This window comes from Mustela nigripes, chromosome 4 (genome assembly GCF_022355385.1).
Source record: "Mustela nigripes isolate SB6536 chromosome 4, MUSNIG.SB6536, whole genome shotgun sequence".
NCBI classification, from domain to species: Eukaryota; Metazoa; Chordata; class Mammalia; order Carnivora; family Mustelidae; genus Mustela; species Mustela nigripes.
Window position 1 is genome coordinate 79,322,221 of NC_081560.1, and position 18,318 is coordinate 79,340,538.

At 36.5% G+C, this 18,318-nt stretch overlaps 1 long non-coding RNA gene across 2 annotated transcripts in view; it reads left to right on the forward strand.

Annotated features, from left to right (window-relative positions):
* The window catches only part of LOC132015107 (uncharacterized), a 50,716-nt gene extending 32,902 nt beyond the window's left edge, over window positions 1–17,814 (forward strand). For both annotated transcript variants that reach the window (XR_009403549.1, XR_009403548.1), the window contains 4 exons: window positions 3,796–3,918; window positions 7,485–7,610; window positions 17,191–17,242; window positions 17,649–17,814. This is a non-coding gene — a long non-coding RNA (uncharacterized LOC132015107). The remainder of the gene's footprint in view (window positions 1–3,795; window positions 3,919–7,484; window positions 7,611–17,190; window positions 17,243–17,648) is intronic.
* Window positions 17,815–18,318: the final 504 nt, after the last annotated feature.

Consider the following 18,318-nt stretch of genomic DNA (forward strand, 5'->3'; position numbering starts at 1 on the left):
CACACACGTATGCATACATACACACACACACACAGAAGAAATAAAACTCCCAGGTGGCAAAGATGACATCCATGAGTGAATAAATTTATGATTAATTGCTTTTAAAATGATTAATTGCCTTTAAAATGATTAATTGCCTTTTTCTCTATATGTCTGAGAAATGAGAAAAACATTAATTTTTATGTTTAAAGGTATATTTTTGTTTGAGATGTAGAGACTACAGGGCTTGATAAACCTACCACAGAATTTTTGCTGTTGTTTTTGTTATTGACACTTGAAGCTTTTAATTTTGTTTTTATGGCTACTGAGGAGACCTATTACAGACTTTTATATTCTTGAAGGATAAATAATTAAGAGAGATATCTGGAGAAAACTATATTCATTAAATTGATTTCCTTATAATAGAGTTATTTCCAATTGGAGCCGTCTTCAAACTATCATTTTTATGTTGAATATAATAATTAAATATGGAAGGAATAACAACACAGCTATGGGGTAGCAAATAAACTACCAGGGTTTCCTCTTTCATCCAAGTATCATCTTAATATTTAATGAAGAGAAAATCAATTTAGACATTTTAAAAGCATTGCATCTAAATATTTAGTCTAAGGGACTACAAAAAGTATATCGTGACTTGTAGATATTAAAACCTGAAAACCTTATTGTCTATGACAACGGCTACCATTTGCTCCTCGTTCATGAGCCCCTTTTCTTGGTTTTCTGGTTCCACCACCCAAATTGGATGCACATATGATCATGCTTTGTATTTGTCTTGTTGGTAATGATTTCTTTTTGAAAGAGAGAGAGAGCGAGAGCAAACATGAGTGAGGGCTGGTGGAAGGGCAGAGGGGGAGGCAGAGAGAGAATCTTCATGAATGATCCTGAGATCATGACCTGAGTTGAAATCGAGAGTTGGATGCTTAACCAACTGAGCCACCCTGGTGCCCCTTTTAGGTAATGATTTTAGTGTTTATGCAGCACTTTCTCAAAAAAAAAAAAAAAAAAATAGTTGGCCTTTAATTTAGTTAAATTTCTTTTTTTTTTAAAGATTTTATTTATTTATTTGACAGACAGTGATCACAAATAGGCAGAGAGGCAGGCAGAGAGAGAGAGGAGGAAACAGGCTCCCTGCGGAGCAGAGAGCCTGATGTGAGGCTCAATCCCAGGACCCTGGGATCATGACCTGAGCCGAAGGCAGAGACTTTAACCCACTGAGCCACTCAGGCACCCCTAATTAAATTTCTTTTTATAGGTGATCAGTTGGGGCCAGTTAGCTAGGAAAGGTGATAATAGTCAAAAAGGAGAGGTAGGATGAAGGGTGACATTAATAAGTTCATTTTTCTCCGCCTCTTTCAATCCTTTGAAGGCTTGATTAATCAGTCCCCTGATTTTTTCCTTTTGCACACAAAAGGAAAAACTAAGGTTTCTAGATATGAAATTAGAGTCTTCAAGTAGATATATCAAAATTTCTCCTCTCCCAACTCTGTTCCCATTTCAAATCTGGTTGATTACTACTTTCTTAATGTGTTTTATAAGGGTTTTAGAATAATCTTCATCATTATTACTATTATTCATAAACATTAAAGACTCTCAATTGGAAAAGCTGGTTAAAAAAATGGATGTAGAGGGTCAGAGGTCTGTCTCAGAAAGGATAATGATTCACAAAGCAACTATTTTTCTATGGCAGATGTTATAAATACCAAACAAAAGTTGATCATTTATGTCTGATTCTTGACTGAAATTCACCACAGCCATTCCTAAATTTAGATTGAGCTCCTGAATTGTCACTTGAATATGTAAACTAATAATAACAGACTTGTTAAATTGTATGGTTTAGTACTTAAATGGCAATACAGAATAACTACAATTTGGATACCTGCTAAAGAATACCATCTTAAAAAGATAAAAGCTCATCAGAAATAAAAACCTTGGGGCACCTGGGTGGCTCAGTGGGTTAAAGCCTCTGCCTTTGGCTCAGGTCATGATCCCAGGGTCCTGGGATCGAGCCCCCCATCAGGTTCTCTGCTCAGCGGGGAGCCTGCCTCCCCCTCTCTCTGTCTGCCTGCCTCTCTGCCTACTTGTGATTTGTCTGTCAAATTAAAAAAAAAAAAAAAAAAAAAAAAAAAGAAAGCCTTAATGAATAATTACCTAAAGAACCTGCAGTCTCTTTCATGCAATAATCTATAATTTGCTCCTCTGTTAACCTAAAGCAGTAAGAGTTACCTACTGGAGGTTTATACTCTGAAACTCTATGGAACTGCAGTTACTGAGTTCGGTTCGAATTCACTCGTCTGGCTTGTGTTGAGGTCCTCCTGAAAAAGGATTTGTATCATGAAGCACTTCTCTAAAACTTGTTCCTGACTTTACTGAAAGGATATTGTTAAGTACACCTTTTGTTACACAGAACCCTCCTTGTGATGATTTTCAGAGTAAGTTAATTTTTATTATTAGTGTTAAGAATTGCTGAGCTTTTCCTGAATCATTGATTTACAGATTATCTAAGAATGGTGTAACTCAGCAAATCCCAAACTAAGATAAGACTAACTGAGGAAAACTTGAAAAAATACTGAACCTTGGGTCTTTCCTTGTATAGACAGACACAGAATATGGAGGTATAGGTCCAGGAATCTGTGTTTTTTCACAAAGCATCCCAGGTGGGATGCCCATTTTTCACTATCAACTAGAAAAATTAAGAGGCAACATCATAGTCTACCCTTTATGAGTCTATATGATTTCATGTTCAGTATGTCTTTTTCTTTTTTTTAAAGATTTTACTCATTTATTTGAGAGAGAGAGAGAGAGCATGAGATGGGGGAGGGTCAGAGGGAGGGAGAAGCAGACCCCCACCGAGCAGGCAGCCTGATGCAGGACTCAATCCTGGGACTCCAGGATCATGACCTGACCTGCCTAACCAACTGAGCCACCTAGGGACCCTCAATATGTCTTTTTAAAATAAACCTATTTAACAATTATATTTTACCTTGATTTCTCTTAGTTTTAGCATTAATGCTAAATTAATTAATTAATGTAAATTAAGTAAATTCTACTTTATACTCTATCTCATGTTAGACAAATCATTGCTTACCACTTTTTAACTTTTTTCTCGTCAGTGAGGTAAAAGTATATATCCCATAAAACACACAGATTTTAAGTGTCTTATTTAGGAAATACTGATAAATTACACGTGGTGTGTAATCCAAATATAGAAGATAGAATAACTCCCAAAAATGTCCCTTTCTGCCCCATCTTCCCTCTAATTATAGCAATGAATTTCTCCCCCATCTTCCCTCTAATTATAGCAATGAATCATCTAAGTTACTACAGTTGATTTAACCTATTCTGGAATTTCTAATATCTGGAATAATAGAGTATGTACTCTATTGTATTTAGTTTACTTTCAATAAAAAAATATTTTTAAGATTCATCCATGTTGCTGTATTTATTAGTAGTTCTCTCCTTTTTGTAGTCAAATAGTAATCCGTTTTCTAGAATACACCAAAATTTATTTATTCATTTATCTGTGGATGGACTTTTGAGTTCTTTCCAATTTAGGCAGTCATGAGTAGACATTCTTGTACAAGTCTTTTGTGGACATGGTTTTGATTTACCTTGGGGAAAATCCTAGGCATGGACATGTTGGGTCATTGGGTTGTTATGTGTTTCACGTTTTAGAAACTGCTTTTCCAAAGTAGTAGAATTATTTTACACTCTCATGAGCAAAATATGAAAGGTCCTTCTGCTTAATAGCCTGCCAACACTTGAAATTTGTAAGTCTTTATTTATTTATTTTTTTAGTAGGTTCCATACCCAGCATGGAGCCCAACAAGGGGCTTGAGCTCACGACACTTAGATCAAACCTGAACTGAAATCAGGAGTTGGACACCTAACCAACGGAGCAACCCAGGTCCCCTGAAATTTGTAAGTCCTTTAAAAATTATGATATGTAACCATATCTCATAGCTTAAATTCACATTTCCCTCATATCTAAGGACGTCGAGAACATTTTCATACACTTGGTCATTTGTATATATTTCTCAGTAAAGTGTCTTCCCAAATTTTTGTTTTATTTATTACCTCGTTTGATTTTATATTATTGAATTATAGGGGTATTTTTCCTATAATATATCCTGATTACAAGTCTTTTTTCTTTTGCAGGTATGTGTCTCACAAATAATTTCTTCAAGTCTATGGTTTGATTTTTCATTTTTCAATAATATCATTTGAAGGGCCAAAGTTATTAATTTTAGTGAAGTCCATTTATCATTTTTTTCTTTTTCTTTTTAACTTTTTGGGGTCCTGTAAAAGAAATCTATGTCTCCTCCCTCTTCACAAAGATATTCCCCTATATTTTATTCCAGAAGTTTTATACTATTAATTTTTATGCTTAGGTCTGTGATCCATCTTGAATTAATTTTTGCATAAATGTGAGATAACAGTTCATTTTAATTTTGATCTGTACAAATATCCAGTTGTTCCAATGCCATTGTTGAAAAGATTTCTTGCTCATTAACTTACCTTGGTGCTTTTTTTGAACAACAGTTGAACATAAATATATTTGGGTCTGGCTATTGTCTACCTATTTTCTGTTTCATAGATCTCTCTATCCTTAGGACATTTATATAACATTTTGGTAACTAGCTGTACAATGAGGATTAAAATCAGAGAGAATAAGTACAATCAGGCAGTAGGAGTATAATGATCCTTTCAAAATTATTTTTGCTAAGTCTTTGGCATTTCCATATAAATTTTAGAATTAGATAATCAAATCCCCCATATATACTGCTGGGATATTGCTTAATGTTTTGTTGTATCTAAAGGCAAATTGGGGAGAACTGACTTCTTAATAATATTGACTCTTTATGTCTATGAACATGACATATTTCTCCATTTTTTTGGTCAGATGTTTTTCATCTATTGAGTTGATCATATGGCATTTCCTCTTTAATTTGTTAGCATGATAAAAAGTCATTATTCATGCTTAAATGTTGAACCAAACATTTTTACTCTTTTATTGAAATAATTGCCATACAGCGTTATTTTAGTTTTAGGTGCACAACATAATGATTCAATATTTATATATATTGCAAAATGATAACAATAAACTTGCATTCTTCTTTTTTTTTCTTTTATTTGTCAGAGAGAGAGAAAAAGAGAGAGAATAAGTAGGGGGAGTGGCAGGCAGAGAGAGAAGCAGGCTCCCTGATGAGCAAGTAGCCCCACATGGGATTCGATCCCAGAACCTTGAAATCATGACCGACCTGAACTGAAGGCAGATGCTTAGCCAACTGAGCCACCCAGGTGTCTGAAAACTTGCATTCTTGAGGCAACCCCCCTTTCTGAGAGCATATTGTCATTTGGTGTAATCCAAACTCACTTTGTTAATATTTTGCTGAAGATTTTCAGCATGTTCATGAGTAATACTTGTTTGTAATTTTCCTTTCTTTCTAATGTTCTTATTGGGTTTTGCTATGAGGTCTATCTCTGTTTCACTTTACTCCCAGCTACCTGATCACTATTCAAAGGAGATGAAAAACTGATCATCTCACTCTTCTAACTTGACAACGTGTCTCGGTTGCTAGAGTAATGTAAAAAAATTACCACAAACTTGAACTTAGTGGCTTAAAATAACAGAAATTTATTCTGCCACAGTTTTCCAAGCCAGAAGTCTAAATCAAGATGTCAGCAGGCCTGAGCTCACTCTCAAGGCTGTAGGGGAGAATCCTTTCTTGAGTCTCCCAGGTTCTGGCAGATCCCATGTCCTTTGACCTTAGGCTACATAACTTCATTCTCTGTCTTCATCTTCCCATGACTCTCATTTCTGTGTCTTCTATGTCTTATGAGGGATTGAATTTCAGGTCCACCCAGATTATCAGGTGTGATCTCATCTCAAGAACCCTAATGTAATTACATGTAAAAAAAAAAAAACATGTTCCAAATACTGTGATAGTCACAGGTTCTGGGGATTAAGATACAGAATTTTGGAAGGACTACCACGGAACCCACCACACAGGGACTGAATCTTATTTGTGTTAAGAAAAAGAAAAGAAAAACCTCCATATGTATGTTTAATTTTAAGTCCAAGGACTAAAAACATCATGTATTTTTCTTTACTGGAGGAAATGTTGTTAATACAGAGGATTTCAGATGGGGATAAAGTCACTTGATGCTTCACTTCAGGTCCTCTGAGAAGAGAAAGCTAGAAGAATTAGAGGAATTAGATCTAATGAGAGACTAATTGAAAAAATGCCTATAAAAGAAAAGGGAAGTCAGAAAAGGTGAGGAGAACACTGACCCGTGTGAAGAAAGAGTAAGGAAAGGGAGGACTGCATAGGCAGAGACTCAGACTGCAAGTAGTTCCAAGAACTTGTCAGTGGGGGTGTCTTTGAGGCAAAATGACTTATCAAAGAAATTCTCCATCTTGGAGGAATGGTATTTCTTAGTCACTGGCTGAGAGCAGCCCACTAGAAGTGAGATGATAGGTAAAAGAAAGTGGTAGAACATTCAGACAAGAGCAAGGGCCACCGGTCAAATATGTTCCCTGCAGCCAGAGATCTGAGTGGAGCATTTTCAGGGTGGCCATGCTCAACATGTGTGAAGTTAAATTTAACCGGTTTGGGGACACCAGTAAAGAAAATTATCTTTAAATACAGATCTCTGCCCATCTACTCCCAAGTGTTCTCCTCAAGCTAAGATGGTTTTAAGGGATTTTTACTTCATATACAGAATTTATTTTTTCCAAGGAAAGAGGTTGGCTCTTCTCAGGGCTAACTAATTTGGACCATTCATTTAATCTAATTTCATAATCTCTCTGTAAACTATTATAATAGTCTTTTAAAATAAAAATTTGGTCTGTCATTAACAAAACAGATGTTTAACCCTTCTTTGCTTTTTTTCATATTTTCTATACAGATTTGTGTATTTGAAAGTTGAGGGTTAGAATATGACATCATTTTATTTCCTTTTGTCCTTTTTACAGCCTTTTCCAAACCAAAATCAAGATGTCTAATTTGTTAGGAAAACTTGTGAACCCATAGAATTTCCTGTAGCTGGGACGTTGCTGCTGCTGCCACCCCTCCCTTGAGCCACACCTCCACACTCCACCTCTGCATCCACACTGGGGGGTCAGGTCCTCCGGAAGTCCAGCCAGGGCAGTGAAATGACTCAGGATGACCTTTAACCTCAGTGAACCAATATCTACTTTATTCTTTAACCACAGTGGACATCTGTGCCAGAAGGAACCAAATGCTGTAGGTCTCACCCCTACTTTAGAGAGCCCCGTTGAGGGACTCCCCTTTCCTCCATGCTATGTAATTTTATGACAGAATCCTTGTTCTTTCTTTCCAAGATAGAACATATGTTGTTGGGGGTAAGGTGGTTTGAGCTTCAAGTGATTATCACAAAAACTCCCCCCCCCTTTTTACCCTTCCTTTGCCTGTTTAATGTGAAGTGTATTCCATATCACCCCTCTTTCCATGTCTTACCAGGGGAAGATTGGCTTAGTAAGAATTTTCGTAAGAAATTCACAAGAATGAAGCCTGTATGCGTCTGGAGGTTCCTGAAGCTAAAAGGGGTATTTAAGTTTCCTGGGCTTCAGATAGCTGCTCCTCCAGGTGAGAGCTTTCTTTTTCTAGCTTTCTAATCCAGCATTAGTAATCTGGTTCATGCCACATACATTGTTAATAACCATTTTAATAATGGATCCCAAAAATGCAGATATGTATGTTGATCTTAACAAACTAGCAAAATTTGAGAAATAGCTATTTATAAATGTATTTTTAGAGCCATGCACTTTGGAAAACACTTTGCAAAATAAATGAGATAGAGTTCTTGTCCCTGGATGCCATAGTCTATCCTGGGGGTAGACCAGTAATCTTAGTTGCAGTGCACATGGTATATATATGCATGATTACACAGGTATAACATATATGATGTGTCATTTACACTGATTCTTTCTGGGAAATCTATGGAAATGACATGAATGGTAACTTAATGATCATTACGAGAATACTAGCAACATCTGAAGCAAAAATATACAGAAGTAAAAGAATGAAAATTGGAAGGTTATATTCTTTCAAAATTTTTAATAATTCATCGTGGTGGGGAACCTGAGTGTCTCAGTTGCTTAAGCATCTACTTTTGGCTCAGGTCATGATCCCAGGGTCCTGGGATCGAACCTGCATTGGGCTTCCTGCTCAGCAAAGAGTCTGCTTCTCTCTCTCTCTCCGTCTGCCCCTCCCTATACTCATTTTATCTCTCTCAAATGAACAAAATATTTTAAAGAATAATTCAGTGTGGCTAGCATTCAACATGCGTGTATGTAAAAACTAGATTTGAGACTGAAAGTAGCTGGCTAAGGCCAGGCAGCAAAGGTCTCTATCTTATAGACAGTGGGTACTCCTGGAGGTTTCAAAACAAAGGCACGGAAGATGACAGGGTAGAACCCAAGAAAATGCACGATTCTAAGAATTTTAAGGACATTTCCTGAGAAAACTATTGAGAAAGATATAAGATACAATAAGCAACTAGGGCTCTATGAAACCTCGCTATTAGAGAAAACCTGTCCAAGCCAGTGCTGGTGGGCATTTACAAACGAGCTTGGGCCTAGTACATGTCCAGGTGGAATGAAATGTATTTTGGCTTTTCCAGTAGTGGATGGTCAAAAAGGACCACAGGGAAATACTGTACATGAAGTTCTACTACATCATACACACACACACACACACACACACACACAGAGCGAGAGAGAGACTGACAGGGAGGGAGAGAGAAAAAAATTCACAGAAGGTTCTGACTCTTCAAAATTCTGTTTTCCATTTAAAAAAGATTCGTATGGCTCCATGATCTCTCACCTGTAGTAACCTGGACCCCTTACAATGCACCCGTGGGTAAGAAGTCCCTTGCTGGAACATTTTTTAAAAAGCTCTTTTTATCTTTCAACAATGGCTTCCAAGCATCTTCTCAACATCGCTTCTCCCCTGCACACCTGCTGGGTAACATTCACTTGATTTACAAGTCTTACAAGCTGCCTTTGATTGTTGTTATTGTCAGTGTAAAGCAAATAGGCACCCTCTCTCTCCAAGGACCCAACCACTTGGCCTTGACAAATTGTGATCACGGGTTGTATTTATAGCAGATCCCTCTTTCTGACAAGTATTTAAAAATAATTTTGCACTTCACTGAAAACTCCCAGTCATGCTGACAGAGTTGTTCATCCTGAGAAAGTAAAACCTCTCTCTTTCCCTCCATTGACTTCCTGATTTAATCGGCGCTCATCACATGGGGAAGGTGAATAGCGACGTTGAGTACCTGTTGGGAGAGCTGTTTCTAGCACAGACTGCAGAGTGGATGTGGATCTGGTATCAGAATAGTGCGGGTGGCTTTTTGTTCCCTGGATTGCCAGCCCTCTCCACGTATTTTATGGGACTCAGAACCCTTTTGTGGATTTTACCTCTGATGCCTTTTCACTCTCAGAAAGCTTTCGATGACAGACTGCAGCAGAGAGAAAATAAACATTTGAATAGGACACAGAAATGTTGTTCTAATTTACAGTTGTGGGAGGTAGGTGTAGGGGTGGGGAATCGTCCTGATGGAGGCCGTGTGGAGAAGCTTGGAGAAGCTTTAAAGCACTTTCAAGTGAAGTTGGGCTTTTTTGACCATGTGGACAGATTCAAGATGAGTGTGGTATGTGTGGGAATTTCAATAGTATGGACTCTGTGTTAAGAAAAAAAAAATCCAAAATGATGAGCAGGGAGTCTGATGTGGGGCTCATTCCTAGGACCCTGAGATCATGACCTGAGCCAAAGGAAGATGCTTGACTGATTGAGCCACTCAGGTGCCCCTGTTTTTAAAATTTCTTAAAACAAACAAACAAACAAACAAACAAAACGCTTCTCGGCCATTTGGCTAAGATCAAGTGTAAAATTCCTTAAAAATAAAAATAATTCAATAGTCTTATAATGGTCTAAAAAATAAAAACTAAAGGATAATGGAGATCTAATTCCTTGCATGATGACAGCGAACGTCCACCTGCTGGACGCTTAGTACAGTTTCTGAAGGAGAGGAACGAGTCACGAGGAAGGCATGACTCAATAGTTAAAGCCCCAAGCAAAACACATCTCCTGTACTTAAAGGAAATGAGTTCAGTACCTTCAACATTAAGGTAAAATGGAAAAAGATTAAAGAGTCCAATTTTGCAAAATGTGGCAAATAAAATCTGTATAGCAATGCTTCTTAGACTTCAGTGCACGTGTGAATCATTTGGGGGAATTTTTTTTTCTTTTTTTTTTTTTAAAGCAAAGATTCTGACTCAGCCATTCTGGGGTCTGAGATGCTGCATTTCTAGCAAGTTCCCTGGTGCTGCCAATGTGCTGGTTTAGGGAGTAACAAGAAATAACAATACTGGGATTACATGTGACTATGAAATGAGGCAGCTATAGTCATTTTTAGCAGATTTCAAACCATAAAGAACAGTTAGCGGTGTTTTGCTGCTTGAAACAAAGGATCTGATGAATTTATAATCTGCCTTAAAAATTTTTCCCTTAGATCCTAGAGAAAGGGGACACCTGGGTGACTCAGTCGGTTAAGTGTCTGGCTGTTGGTTTCAGCTCAGCTCATGATCTCAGGGTCAGGTTTCCCTGTGTAGCATGGACTCTGCTTGAGAATCTCTCTCCCTCTGCCCCTCCCCTGCCCCCCAGGGGAGCACAAGGCCACCCATTCTCTCTCTGGCTCTCTGTCTCCCCTCCCTTTCTCTCTTTCAATAAAAAATAAATAAATAAGTGACTTTAAAATAGAATGAAAATGGACAAAGGAATAACAGGAGGTGACATATGAAGTCCCCATTCTATGCCCTGCACTGATGCAAATGATTTGCCTTTATTATCTCATTTAGTCTCCATAACACCCCTTTGAGGTAGATAGGTAAGAAGACCCAAAAAATGACTTCCACAGACTAATCATAAACAAGAGGATACATGAGAGAGTTAAATAAACACCTTCCCATTTATGTAGAAATGTAATTCTGCACAAGTATCAGGTTGAAATAATCTTCCTACCAGAAATTCAGCCTCAAAAGACATGGTCCAGTTAGGACACTGAATATTTAGTGTAAGCTAACTGTATGAGTTCATTGTTAAACCAAAGACATGCATTTCATGCATTATGAGAGGTGACAGATAACACATAGCAGGAACATTAAAACTGTAATGTTTAGACCAAAGGTGTAAAATACCCCTGGGCCTCTGTCCTAGTTAGAACGTATTTACTGTAATTTATTATTAAGTCTTGTAGCCAGAAGTGAGAGGCATCAACAAAATGGGGAAGAAGAAAATAAAGCAGGATTTTAAAGTAACTGAAAAACAAAGGAATTCTGAGTGTCTCCAAGTCATTTCAGCCTTGTGGTATCAGTTTTGATAACATAATAAACTGACTCATGCTTCAATTCCAGGGAGAAAAGGAAATCCATCAAACTTCCCGAGATTTTGTGTTTTCCTGAGCAACTCTTTGTTTGCCTGATTATCCCTTACTGCCAATTCTTACTTTTTCCCTTGATGATACATTCCCATCCCTGGTTTTGTGAGGTTCTTACCCTATTTCTATAACATTTTGCCCTATGCCTGGCTACTATTCCTTCTCTTACGTTCTCCTAAGCACCATTAACACAAAGCTCTTATGTGCAACAACCTCTTTTTCAGGGGATTAAAGATAATTCAGTGTTTAAAGCACTGAAAAATTTATGATGCTTTCTCTCTCTCTTTCTCTCTTCCTCTGGGCATTTTAAAATTGGGGGGGGGGGGGAAGTAAAGGAGTATCCAAGGCACTGATTTCCCTACATGATTATTTACTTGGATCTTTATTTTAAATTATTTTGGTTTTTAGCAAACAGTAAATGCATAGGAATATAACTGAAAGATAACAAGGACATAATATAAAGAGTAATTCTTCCCACTCCATTTCCCAGACAACTACAATCCTATTTCCCAGAGGCAACCCCCATTATCTCTTCCTCATGTATTTTTCCAGAAGTAATCTATACTTGAGGATTTTGAAAAATAACATATGTTCTTTAAAAATACACGTATTGCATGGAGCACTGGGTATGGTACATAAACAATGAATTTTGGAACACTGAAAACAAATAAAATTAAATAAAATTTTTAAAAAATACATGTCTTTTAAGATTGCTCTAAGCACATTCTAAGTCTTTTCGTTGGGTTATAATACATTGGTTAGAACCTAGCCCTGAAGACAGCTTAGAACTCACATTTAATCTAACTGTTCAAAAGTCATTTTGCCACTCAAACAAGAAATGTATCACCTGTCATCTCTGTCATTCTCCTGGACACTTGCACCTTCCCTTGGGGCTCCTAAGTCTGCCAGCCTCTTATTCAGAATCCTGTCTTCTAGACTAATTCCTACCAAATCCTTTGTCATTCAGTCTATTGGTTTAAAATCCTAGTTATGTCATTATACAGAGCAATTTTATATTCTGTGGCTATTTTTCTTTTCTCGTTGGTTATCCCCAAGGGGGACTGGCCTCACATAACAAGCAACAGAATTCTCTTCCTAAGAGGATTGTTTCTTATATCTTAAGTAAGTCTTCAAACCTCAGCCACCTGTATGATAACACTCCTTCCTGCACCTCCTAGCAACTCCATTGTTTTCTTTCCTCAGTAAAGGTTTCTTAAATCATCGACTCGTTCCCAGGACACAAATTCTTTCCCCAACTGCCTTTGTGGATGGGAGAGAAAAGATGTTCTTTAATCATAGCCCATGGGCACTAGGCTTGGACCTGAGGTGCAGCATCTTCCTCATGCAAAGAATCCTCAGTTCTGTGACAATCGTCTGTGCTCAGCACTGTGAGAACAAAAAAGGTTTCTAGCTAGAACAAATTCCTACCCTGCCTCCAAAAGTCCTGCTTATCACATGAGATCTCCCATCCCCATCATTCAGGGCAGTAATTTAGGAAAAGGAATTCTGAGTTAGAGAAAATATCTTACAGACCTTGTGTACCAAGGATGAGGGCGGCTCTTCTCTCCTCAATGATAGTAGCGTGGGAGTTAGATGTCAAAGAGGATAGGTGAACTCTTCATGTTCCTTCATGCCTTTCTTTTTCCTTTCATCCACCCTGCTGCCTGGGTGAGAAGAGATGCTCAACAGAGATCAAGCTGCACACATCCCAAGTCAGGTACCAGTAGTCAGACCCATCAGGCTATGACAAAAATAAAGTGAAGGTAAGTTAGATTTTATCCCAGAATCATATCAAGATAATATCTCTGAATGAATACTGAACAATGGAAAGTCTGTTAATGTAATTTTTCACATGTAATAGACTAACAGAAAAAAAAAGGCATCTTAAAGGTGGATGAATTGGTCAAATTTAGCTTTCGTTTTTTTAAAAGATTTTGTTTTAGAGAGAGCATGAGCCAGTGGGGAGCGGGTCAGAGGCCGAGAGAATCTCAAGCAGACTCCACGCTGAGTGTGGAGCCTGATGAGGGGCTTGATCTCATGACCCAAGCTGAAATCAAGAGTTGGACGCTCAACCAACTAAGCTACCCAGTCACCCAGCATTCGCTTTTCAAAAAATAATTTATTTTAAAATAATAAACTCATTAAGAGTTAACAAAATATGGTTTTGTAGAAATAGTTATATTTTCCAGAACAAGTATTAATGAGAAGATTGATATCCCTTTCTATATTTTGCAAATCTTTTTACTGTCTAGCTTATAGAAGACAAATTCTTATATCTGCTTTGGCATTCAGTCTGTTGCAATGTTACTTTAAATAAAGTATCTGAAAACAATCTGGACTCTCGCAGACCTGTAGCTGGGGAACAGAAGACCTTTAAGCCTTCTGCAGGGCCCGAGAGCCCCTCACAGTTCTTCAAACCACACTCAGAGAGTCACCGTTTTAGAGAATCTGTATTCAAATCTCAATAAAATTGATTCAGAAATATTTCATTCTGTGTTAACCGAGATCAAGAACTAAAATCTTACAGATTTTAACTTACAGATCAAGAACTAAAAAATTGTTTTGTACAAGTTCTGATGAATATATGCATATATATTCATCTAAATTTATGATATATATTATCAATACTAAGTTGAAAAAGTAGACTATGATTACTTTCATTACAAACACTTATTTTTAGGAATGTACTATATGCCCTAATTGTATGTATATTTTTTAAATCTCAATGCCAAGTTGATACCAAAAATCATTCTTATAATCAGTTATGCCTAATTTCATATTAATTCATTGAACAATTATTCTTTAAGCATGTGTGTGTACTGGACACAATCACAGGTTCCAATGATAGAACAATAAGAAAGCCAGAGAACAAGGTTTTATGAAAATTATATTAGTAGAAAAAAAATAATAAGTTATCAAATAATGATAAAAGTCACTGAATTGAATATCATTTTGGGCTCATTTGTTTGGAAAATATGAAGAAGCCGTGTGATATTGTTAGAGATGATGTGGGTTGGAAGAATATTTTTAAATACAACTAGTAGAAGTATAAATTGGATGACAATTTGTTTTTGCCTTGCAAAGGTGAACCTCACCTAAGATGCAGTAATTACCTTCCAGGTACATACTCAAGAAAAACCCTTGCACATTTGCATCCGGGGATATATACAGAAATGTGCACAACAAAACAAAGTAGCAGACGACTGGAACCCTCCCTCCCCATAGGCAGGAAAAGTAGGAAAAAATGGTATAGTTACACTCTGAAATAATACACAGTGTAGGAAACAAATAACCACAGTTAACCTGTCCCAGCATGTTTAGGCGGTATTTGAGCACAAGAAGTGGATCACAAATTACATTCTGCCTATAAATGTTTTATAATTTTTGGAAGAATTCTATTATAAAGAACCATTGTTCAAGCATATGTATGTGTGTTTAGGCAAGAAAATGATAAAGACAGAATTTAGGATAGTGGTTAATTGCCTCTAAGAAAGACAGGAGGATGGACAGAGTAAGAGGGAATTGTGAGAATTTATTTTTTTTTTAAAGATTTTATTTACCTACTTGACAGACAGACAGAGAGCCAGAAACCACAAGCAAGGCGGTTGGCAGAGGGAGAAGGAGAAGCAGGCTCCCTGCTAAGCAGGGAGTCCAATGCAGGGCTTGATCCTAGGAATTTGAGATCATGACCTGAGCCAAAGGTACATGCTTAACTGACTGAGTTACCCAGGTGCCCCGTGAGAATTTATTTTTAATGTTTTAGATCTAGGGGTTGGATGTTGGGTTCAGGAGTGACTAAAGCCTTCATTCCTTATACAAGCCTTCCAACAAGTTAAAGATAACAGATAATGTCCCAAAACTGTTAAAGAAAAAATAAAAACTATCTACAAAAATCACCATCAAAGTAACCCCAATTAAATTAATTCCTTTTAAAGTCAAGAGAAAGACAAGGAAGTTATTATATTGTCTACAATTTAAGAATATTATAAAGATTAAAGTCAATTCCAGCAGTCAAAAAGGAGAAGTAAGCTATGTTTCTGAAAAGAAAAGTTTGACATTATTTGAATCTAGCAGTAGTTGTGTCCTATGAAAAATGACTTAAACTACTGTTATCCATAAAATATTTTGTTTTGAAATTCATCTAGAAAAGGAAGTATGAAGCAAAGGTGAATGAATCTTGCTTATCTATGTAATAAGAATATATTGGAATATCGAAACAAAGAGAATAATGGAACAGAGTAGGTAGTCTCTCTCTCTCTCTCTGTGTGTGTGTGTGTGTGTGTGTGCATTTTTTTTTTTTTACTTTAAAAATACTTTTTAAAGATAAGAATGAGGAATAATTACTATGGCGTGGTAATGAAGAACTAAAGGAAAGAAAATCCTCCAGTGGTCCTGGACATGCAACAAAACAGTAATAACTGAGACAACACTAGATGAAAGGGATGCTGGGAGACAGGGTTTTTACTGATTACCAAGTCCCATAGTGTTATTCAATAAGGACCTTTGGCACATCAAGTTGGGCACATCTTCTTCTGTAGGACTTGAAGTATCAAGGTCATTTACTATCCCTGATCTCCATCCACTATATGCCAGGGAAGGTTTTGAGTCATTGGGGCAGACAATCCTCCAAACTTTTCTAGCCCCATGGGCTGGGAGCCTTTCAGAGAAAGAAGTGCTCTGTGTCAGGGAAGAGGTTGATCATTTGGGAATTTTCTTTCTGAGAGATCATCAATTTAGAGAGAAGTGCAGCAAATTTGAGAAATTCGAGGTGTATGGGGCTTGAATCAGATTACAGGTTATACCCCGAGAGCCATAAGGGACCAGAGCCATAAGGGACCAGGGCATGGGAGGCGTGGTTTTTGGATAGTGATACAACCAGTATACAATACAACCAGTATATGGGGTTTGATGGGATTTTCTTGATGATTTCTTAAAAAGGCATGAATTATGGCAACTTTTTGTCTAGCTCTTTTCTCAAGAAATTCTTAGTGGTAGGGCAGATAATATGACCTAGGGAATGGCACAGGGAGCATTTAGAGAGAAACCCATGGATCCTCACATCACAGCTAGCAGAGGGACAGCCACAGGGATAGAGACGTATTCCCAAAAACATATTTTCTCATAAGTGATCAGACTATTATCATTCAAAAAAATATATTCAGTTTATTTTATGATTCTCATTTACAGTCCCATGACTACATATCTGAAACTAGTATAAATCTGATTTGAGACATTCATCATATGGCATATTATAATAATTCTTGCCAACCATCTTTACTTTTGTTATCCTGTTTTGGTCTGTTTTATTGTGTCAAACCGTTCTGCAAAATGCTACCAAATCAGTAGAGCCTGATTAAAACTTGTTAGAAATCAAAATTTCAGCATTTCATATCTGGGGTTAATGTTATGGCTAATTCTGATTCATTTCAGATGCTTCTGAATTTTAATTTAATTGAAATTAAAATAATTTAAATCACATTGACTGTTAGAGTTTAAATTTAATTTAATTTAAATTCTTGATTTAGATGCTTTCCAATTTCAATTTAGAATTTCAATTTATCTCAAATATAAACTAATCTGAATTAATTTTAAAATTCAGTTTTCTTTCAGATTCTATCAGAATACACAGCCTTCAATTTGCTCTGTGATTTTAGTCCATCAGAAGAGACTAATTAAAATTATTTATTTTTATTTTATTGTCTTTCTTTCCCTACTTCCCTCCAGTGGCTTACCAAAGGCTAAAAGAGAACAGTCTGCCTATGTGCAAGCTAGAAGGGTATGTACTGTCATATAAAATTGATAAGAAAACCAACTAAAAGTCAGTCTGACTTTTATTGTCACAATGCACCAGTAATTCTAAAAAACTGATAAATTCTAGAAGAATGATAAAGTATTCCTCTCTGATAAAAGCTTTTTTTGGCCTATGTTTTAAATAATAGTGGTGGTTAGTATTCAGTGTTAATTATATAAGTATAAACTCCAAATTAGTGCAATTTTATTATCCATCTTTTAAAAACACTGTTTTTGTAGGGCAGGTGTTTTGGAGAACTCCCAGGTAGATCTATGTGGACTCAGGTCCGTGGGTTCAGGTCTCAGGGTTCAGGACGCAAGTCCTTGGGAGAGTAAGCTTATAACGGTTTAGAATTATTCAAGTTAACTCTGTGATTTGTCTCCACCCCCAGCTGACATGTTATATTTCTACATTTAAACACTACATTCAAAACAATGAGTGACAGCAGAGCTACTGTAAAGATGAAGAAAAGAACTTGAGTCACTTCAACGTTGTCATTCTGTGTGACCACTTGGAGTTATTTTTTTTAAAACAATAAAACAGAGCCCAAAATGCAAGGTGTGGTATTTCTATTGGGCAAACACAAATTTTATTTCAGTAAGATATTTTATTGAATTTGAATAGTATCTTTGGAAGTAAAATCTAAGTTTTCAAGAATTGTTATTTCTATTCATTATTAAAGCATACTGTTAGTATTCATAATGATAACAGACTAAAATATAGGTATAAGTCTTCTCCCTCTGATAAGAAATACATTCATGTAATTAAGAAGTACTTTATTTTCTCTTATCATACTGATATAATTTATCATATTATGGTATGATTTTATATACACATATACATAAACCTTTACTGCCTATCTTTTTTTCTATCAATTTTTGTGATGATGAAAGAATGCTTAAAAACCTGTTTGCTTATTATGCATGGTAATATTTGGAATTTAAATTTTTTAAAGAAAATGTAATTACAAAAAAAGTCTATGAAATTTTACTTAAAGAATGAAATAGAATTGGCTGAGTAACAAAAAATCATGGGCAGAAGGTGTTAGGAAAAACAAAGGA